General features: G+C 36.4%; 1 pseudogene; it reads left to right on the top strand.

The window, feature by feature from the left end:
- Nucleotides 1–5,296: 5,296 nt before the first annotated feature.
- LOC118549615 (ferredoxin-2, mitochondrial pseudogene) lies at nucleotides 5,297–7,940 on the top strand (annotated as a pseudogene).
- Nucleotides 7,941–8,854: the final 914 nt, after the last annotated feature.

The following is an 8,854-nucleotide window of genomic DNA, read 5'->3' as shown; positions in this document are numbered from 1 at the left end:
ACCTCCTAATTAGTTTATAGATTTATTTATGTTAATATAGCATTTCTTTATTTGTGTTGGCCATAGCCATAAATTATAGAATTGCCTACCTACCTCATACTACTTATTAGAATCAAAGCTGCTCTATTGCAAAATAACTATTTTGCTAGACTTTATAATTCTTTCTGTAACAGTATGCGATGATTTCTTTTCTAAACATATAACTATGAATTTCCACAGAGATAGACATTGTTATAATCGTATCAAATATGTGAAAGTATGTATTTAAAAAGAATCAGGTTGGAGTAATAATTCTCAAGCTGGGGGGATGTGTGTGTAGGAACATGCACTTTCATATTATTTTGTTACCAGATATACACCAAAGCATATAGTAATGGGTATAATATTATGCTAATTATGACCTAGATATATAGTTTGTTTCATAGATTGTATGATGATGATATTTACAGTTCTAAAAGTATATGTTCCACGAATAATTATTTTTACTAGAACTGTCGTCTTTTTAGCCTCAATGCCAGCAAGATCTACTCGAAACCCAAATTTTAGTTCTTTTTTTTTTTTTCTTTAAAGATTTTATGTATTTATTTGAGAGAGAGAGCAAGAGACATCACAGAGGGAGAGGGAAAGGGAGAAGCAGACTTGCCACTGAGCAGAGAGCCTGATGTGGGGCTCAATCCCAGCACCCTGAGATCAGGACCCAATCGAGAGGCAGACGCTTAACTGACTGAGCCACTCAGGCACTCCCGAAATTTTAGTTCTTAGTAAGCAGTTGAATCAAAACAAACCAGTTAATTTTAGCTCAGATAGAATAAAAAGCTTCAGGCCTCTTTAGGCATCCCCTCAGGGGTTGAGTTGGTACTATAGGTTAGATAATTAGTCTTGGAGTAATCTTGATTCCATGCTCCTAAATTCATGTGGCTTTAGGTAAGACATTTAACTCCTTTTAGACTTTATTTCCTCATACTTAGAATGAGTGATTAAGATAGTGTTACAGAACTGCAGTCCTCAGACTTTGGGGTCTAGAAAAGAAAAAAAAAAATTCAGGAGAAGTTACTAAGAACAAAAACAAAACAAAAAGTAGATTCCTCCAGCCCAATCCTCAAATTCTCAGAGATTTTGACTCAGTGGTCCTTGTTGAAACATTTTAGGTGACTCTGACAGAGATGAAATTTGACTTTGAAGAATGCTTCATACTCTTGTGAAGAGTCAATGAATAAATAACTTGGCACATAATAGGCACTTGCAAAGGAATTATACCACCAGGTTATAGATTATGTGATTTATGGAAATATACTAAAATAATGAATCAAGTGAATCCTGAGGGTAGAGTCCACAATATTTGTTACTGAAGATTACACCATTTTAAAGATGCAGTTACGTGGAGTAAGTACTAAACAAGGCATTTAAAAAAATTCCAAAATCTTAATTTCAAAGGTATTATAATATTTAAGTAGACCAATGCTATTCTGATAATGACAAAACAGAAGCAATACAAAGAAGACAAGACAAAATTTAGGAGTATTTAAGAAACATTAAATCAACTAAGTCATAACTAATAGAGCCATATAAACATAAATCATTCAACCTTTAGCTTAAATGTAATCAAACAAATATAACAATGGAAAATATGACACACTTATTCTAAAAATTTGTAAAAACTGATACACAGATATTTCTAAAGATAAATCATTATGGACAAATTTTTACAAAGGACAGAAATAAAGTTTATTGTGAAGGAGATATACATACTTAGAGAAAGAACTTTCTTCATTAATAATAAAAGTCATGCATAATAATGCGAGTTAAAATAATTTTAATGATTCATTTTACATCTGTTAATCTAATAAAAATCATTAACTTGGTTTGCCAGGCCATGTAGAGGCACATACATGTTAAATCTTGTTAGTGGGTTGTAAATCTGCTCAGTTATTCTGGAGACCAATCAAATAATATATACCAAAGCTTATGCAATATTTATTGGAAAAGAAAGGCATAGAATGTTCTCAGGTCAATATTTTGGAAATATATCCCAATGAAACAAACATCTTAAAATATGAGATGCTGGTCACAAAAGTGCATAATTAAAAAAGAAAAAAGAAAAAAAGAAAAGAAAGAAACCCTTGTAGGGGCCTGCCTAGTGGACAACTGAAAAATTACAGTAGAAGGTAAATGTTTATTAAATGAATGAATGAAGTTAATGGAAGACAATGTAGCTATTAGAAAAATCAAGTATATTCTTAGAAAAAATATTCTAAAGAATAACTGGTATATTGATTTAATATGTCAAAAATAACACCAACTATTTTAGATCTCTAGTTTTAAAGTCTATGCTTTTTTCACACTTACTATTTAAAATATTTGGCAAACACTTTAAAATGCTTTGGAATTACTCCCTAAAATCGTGTATAATGATGTGTAAGATATTTCAGAAAAATAAGCTCTATTGGTAAAACACTACTTTGGAATTCTCAACTAAAAAATACTAATTAAGACTGGATTGTATGTTTCCTGGCTCAGTTCATCCTTCCTAGGATTAAAGTGAGATTTAGGGCTAAGCAATTGATTGCTTCAAGTGATTTATTAATTTTGGTGAAGCAATTAGCTTGTTGATTGTTTTCACTGAATCAATTAAATGTTGGAAAAATTAACCAAATTCATTATTTGTTTGCTGACATTGCCTTAATCATCTCCACTTTCTTCCTTAGTTTTTTTCCAGGTGGAAATTGGATCTCTACCACAGAAATCATGTGAGGATATATAAAGTGGAAAATAAAAAGTACTTATTTCAGTTAATTTTTTTGTTACATATATTTAGACCCTGAGATATAATGGACTGAAAAAATAGTAATAATAATTACAAACACTTAACAACGTTCATCATAGTTTTGCTATGACAAAAATTTGGTACTTCATACTTGGCTGAAAAGGCAGCATGACTTCAGGGAAAAGAGTAACCAAATCTTCAGAAGTACTGTAATTACTACTTATTATGACACACCAGAGTCTCTAATTATTCCATTCACAATATGCAATGCAGTTTTATTCATGATAGCAAATAACAATTTAGCAAGAAATGATCCTGATCCGATTATTAGTATCTAAGCATAAGAAATCATTCTATTTTGATGTCATACATTTTATCTTAAAAAAAAAAAAAAAACTATGTTGAATTAAAGGAATATGTCTAGAACAAAATCTTTTACAAGGCTATCAGTGGATTAAGCTTTCCTACTACAAATGTAACATTCTTTTTTGTTCTCAATGTTAAAATATATAGGTGGAGAAAGAGGAGTTAGCAAAACAAAGGAAAAGATCTATTTCCATATATCTCTGTTTCTCTGTAACAATTTTCCCTTTTAAGGGTAGTTAGACTTTTCTAATGGCACTGGTTCTATTAGCATTGGATGGATGTTGATGTAAAAATCCAGGAGCCAGAGCTATAGCAACAAATTTCCAAAGGCTATTTATAATATGACTCCCATCATGTGACCCCCACAAATTATCAGTGATATCTAATAAACCCAAGAATATCACTGATGCCAAGGTACAAATTGCTCATTTTTTTTCTCTTCAGTTTTTTTTTTAAGATTTTATTTATTTGAGAGAGAGAGAGAGAATGGATAAAAGGAGTGTGCTGGGCTGACAACATCTCCAACAAGCACATCAAAGAACAATATATACAGCATGATACTGGTTAGTAAAAAAAAAAAACCTGGGAAGAATAAAACAAGAGGAAATCAAGAGAGGGAGACAAACCATAAGACACTCTTAAGCATAGGAAACAAACTGAGGGTTGCTGGAGGGGTGGTGGGTGGAGGGGATGGGGTGATGGGCATGAAGGAGGGCACATGATGGAATGAACACTGGGTGTTTTATGCAACTGATGCATCACTGAACTCTACCTCTGTAACTAATAATACACTATATGTTAATTGAATTTAAATAAAAAAAAGGAACCCCCCCAAAAAAAGATTTTATTTATTTGAGAGAGAGAGAGAGAGAGAGAGAGAGCATGCACGCATTAGCAAGGGGGAAAGGCAGAGGGAGAAGCAGACTCCCTGCTGAGTGGGGTGCCTGACCAGACCTGGGGCTGGATGCCAGGACCCTGGGATCATGACAGAGCCACCCAGGCGCCCCCTCTTCCATTCTCAAAGGATGATATTTTTTGGACTCAGAAAGTAGGGTAGGCAGGAATGGAAGTCTGAAGTCCTTTTTATCACTAGGTAACGTAACTATTCCTTGGTACAGAGCAGGATTTGAGAGAGAAAGTCTTAAGTAGCTTTTGCCTAAACCAGTTAGCCTTGGTTGAGAACAACTGTGACAATCATGATGCTTAAGAGCCTAAAGAAAGATGATATCTACCACATTACCCCAATAATAATTGATATCTTCTGATAGGATAGACTCTCTGTATTCTCAGGAATTTTATGATTTTTGTGTCAAAATAGGAATCAATAATAGAAGACCTGTGTGGTGGTGTAACTAGAAGAGAGAATATGAAAATATCCAGTCTTGATCTACTTGATATAGTGGGGAAAATCACTGATGTCCTTTCATATTATTATTGATCTCTGATGTGTTTTGAAGAAGAGACTTAGTTTAAATTTCAACTAAGAATCAACTACTTAGAGCTGGGGTTGGGGACAGGGGGCAGTGGTGGTAAAGGAGAATAGGACTACATTAGTTCCATTTGAGAATGAAGTAACTGGAATTTCAGGTGTGCCTTCTCCAGTTAAGTATCTTCCAAAAAACTTTAGGTGAAAATTTTGTATATACCTCTCATGTGATATTTGTATTTTACTGGCTTAAATAAATATGCCCATAATAGCTGCTATTTTTTAATGACATACATTTCATTAGCACACATTCGCAAAATCATTCCACATGTATGTTATAAATATTTTGGTATACATATGGACTTCAGAGTACTTTGTAGCAACTCTGGTGTTCACAGACTGGAAGTCACTACTCCAGATCTTCAGCAAGGAAAGATTTTGCAAAATAAAACTAGTTTGAAGTGTTCATTCAAAATAAGTTGAGGAGGCACTTTAAAAAAACTTGTTTACTTAGCACAAAAGAGATAATCAAACTAGAAGACCTTATTAAATAATGAATAGGTGATGTTATACAAGTAAGGAAACAGAAGTTTAGAGAGAGAGATACGGTACTCTGTATCATGAATGGATGGAAGAGTGAGAGTCTGGGGGATAACCAGAGAGTGGAAGCATAAATGTAGGAAGGTTAAATACTATAGCATGGGTTGGATTTCAAGCACAAAAGTACAATTTTGTAAGGAATGCCTAAGGTAAGATTTTGAACTGAACTACTATAGATAATTTTATAAATTCTCTACTTACATCCTTTTGAAATCTGCAGTGTATTGGTTATAGATTCTTTGCATAGAAGGTGATTTTCTAATATAAATGTTCTGGTTTGGCAAGAGCAAAAATAAGCTTTCTTTGGGAACAGTCTAGAAATAATATCAGACACGACTGAGTAGAGACATTTCCATATTCTTCTACTACTTGGTTCTGAGTGTGGAGCCAGTGGTTGATATTCATAAATAGCACTGTAACCTGTCACTGATAACTCTCCTGGATCTTTCTGCTCTTTTATCAATGGAACGAGTCAAGTGAAAACAAACATTTCAAAGCCTTAAGACAGTCCAAATGAAAGTAAAGGGCTCCATCTCTTTAAGAGCATTGTATAAAAATTCAACACTTTTATGCCAATAAACGTAAATAAAATAGAATGCAACACAGTCAAAATTTATGGGTTTTAATTTAAGGTAAAAGCCTCTGTTGCAATATATAATGATGTGTGAATTATATCTGATACAAATAAAAAAAAAGGATATGCATGTAAATCTATTATTACCTAAATAAGAGTACATCATTTCACATATACCCTTTACCATGGGTAGACATGCATCTTTCTTGTTGTAATCTCAATTTTTTAGGAGAAAAAAAATGTTATCTAAGGGAGAAAGATAATTTTTTTTTTAATAAATGTAGTCCTGTATTAGACTGTCTATAAGTTATGACATTCATTCAAGGGAACTTTTTTTTTTTTTTTTGATGTGTTGTCAGGTAAAGTTGAAAAGATAAACAGAAAGGCTTATATTTACCAGGAAGATTTTTGCCTCACTAGAAATGTGGATAGATTCTAGAGGTAAATATAAAGAGGATTTTAGACTGTGAACCATTACAAGTATAGTCTGGGGAAAATTAGAAGAAGCCTTAAAGTCTTATTGAAATAGTCCTAACGGAAATCATTTGCAAAAGAACAAAATGAGGTGCTCTTTTAGTGATGTACTACTGTCACTTGGTCAGTGATTCTCCAGGAAGTGTGCACTGGGAATACCTAGGAGAGCTTTAAACTGTAGTTGCTCACCTCCCACCTCAGAAACGCTGATGCAAAGGGCCAGGAATAAGAAAGGAGGTGACTGGTAGGTGCATAAGGAAACACTAGTTTAGGCTTATAAGGTGATTTCAAATGTTACTTCTCCTCCAAATTGATGACCTTTGATTTGACCTCAAGGTCTCAAGCAATAGTCCTTGAAGAGAATGAGCTAATTCTTTAATCAGAATTACATTCAGTGATAGTTAAAAAATAAGTGTTAAAGCTCTGTTCTGTTTTGGTTTTAAAACACCTAACAACATAGAATAGTGAACTTAAAACACTATTTATTTATTTATTTACTTATTTATTGAAATAACAGATTACTCAGATCATGCTTTGGGGCCTGGAAGTATAACGTACATCCTTTCCTTTCTCCCTCTTTATCTAGATGGGAGTGTCAAATGTCTGACATACTGAAAACTATTTGTTTTCCTGTATTTTTGCTGGTGGTCTCATTCATGAAATTATAGAAAGCAAGGAAAGCAACTGGTTTTACTAAAAATATTAAATATTCATAGCTGCCTATGTTATATCAACCTCTACAAGGTCTCCGTCCAAAAGGTGAAAGGACTGCCATTTGGTACAAACCACAAGACTTAATCCTCAGCCACACTACTCTTAGTGTTCTTGAGCACCAAGTCCATTGTGTCATCTGATGTCAATATGCAGTAATTATCTTTTAATAAAAGAATTGATGGGTTGTACAGAAAAGAGCATAGGCTATAAAAACAAAAGGCCAACTGTTTAGTCCTACTTATGTGTCTTTTCTTCATGAATCTGGTATGTCTCAACAAATTTGAGCTTCACTTTCCTCACTAATGAAATGTACTTAAAATATACTCCTTACCTATGAGGAGCTCCAAAACATGACACATAAAATAAATAGAATATATATATTACTTTTGTATTTCTAAAACATTTAACATAAATTATATAAAAAATTAAAATATGTAGACTTTTTTTTATGAACTGTAGAATACTGTTGTTTTGGCCGCCTCCGTGGCCTGCGGAGGCGTGAGTGCTGGGATTCTGCTGGGGGTGGCCGGGGAGCCTGGTGGAGCCAGCCTGGGGACTCTCAGGGGTCGGGGAAGGCGGCAGTGCCAGTGACAGCCAGAAGACTCCAAGCAACAGGCTCGCGCCTGGCGGGGGAAGAAGCAGCTGGCGGCCCTGAGCGGCCCGGGGATGTGGTGAACGTGGTGTTCATAGACCGGTCAGGCCAACGGATTCCGGTGAGCGGCAGAGTGGGGGACAATGTTCTCCACCTGGCCCAGTGCCACGGAGTGGACCTAGAAGGGGCCTGTGAAGCTTCCCTGGTGTGCTCTACCTGCCACGTGTAGATGAGCAAGGACCACCTGGACCTTCTGCCTCCTCCTGCTGAGAGGGAGGACGACATACTGGACATGGCCCCCCTTCTTCAGGAGAACTCCCAGCTGGGCTGCCAAATCGTGCTGACTCCTGAGCTGGAAAGGGCCGAATTCACCTTGCCAAGGATCACCAGGAACTTCTACGTGGATGGCCATGTCCCCAAGCCCCACTGACGTGGGCAGCCGCACCACCCCGGGCACCCGTGGCCTCGGGGCTGGGACTGGAGGAATAGCCAAGTTGCCAGCCCAGCCCAGAACATGGACAGGCCCGAGAGAGATGTTGGAAGCAACGAGAAGGCCAAAGCCCCTGCCTCAGAAAGATCCCATGTCCAGGCTCTGGTTTGGGAGGCGGAGGGGGACCCAGCCCCGCTGGGGCGGCCTCCCCAAAACTGAGGAGAATCAGTGTGTAGATAGGGTGGAATCTGACTGGAACAACAATAAAACTGTCTCACAGGGAAAAAAAAAAAAAGAACACTGTTGTTTTCACATTTTTTTTTTTAAGATTTTATTTATTTATTTGACAGAGGGAGTCACAGTGAGAGAGGGAACACAGCAGGGGGAGTGGGAGAGGGAGAAGCAGGCTTCCCATGGAGCGGGGAGCCCGATGTGGGGCTCGATCCCAGGACCTGGGACCATGACCTGAGCCGAAGGCAGACGCTTAATGACTGAGCCACCCAGGCGCCCCTTCACATTCTTGTTTTTAAGAATGTTATTAATATTGCTTCCATGCTCCTTCCATAAAAGGAAACTATCAAATTGTCACTTTCTAAATGGTTAAATGAGATCTTTCACCTCTACTGTCTGCTCCTATAACATTGTACTATCTCAGAGGACTTATCTATAGATGCTTCCTAGCCTGATAGCATCAATAAAAACTCTTATATTTGTCTATGACTTCATTCTTCATGATTTTCACTTATATTGTTGCACTGATTTTCCATAGTGATTTATGAAATGGGTACAGCCCATGATTTCTCCATTTTGAACATGGAGAATCTGAGGTCCAGAAAGGCTGAGTGAGACATGATGAGTGATAATAAAGATTAAAGTAGGGGCGCTTGGGTGGCTCAGTCATTAAGCGTCTGCCT

Source organism: Halichoerus grypus, chromosome 9 (genome assembly GCF_964656455.1).
Source record: "Halichoerus grypus chromosome 9, mHalGry1.hap1.1, whole genome shotgun sequence".
In the NCBI taxonomy this organism is placed as follows: Eukaryota; Metazoa; Chordata; class Mammalia; order Carnivora; family Phocidae; genus Halichoerus; species Halichoerus grypus.
The sequence above is the reverse complement of the archived record's forward strand: the minus strand, read 5'-3'. Positions and strand labels throughout refer to the sequence as shown.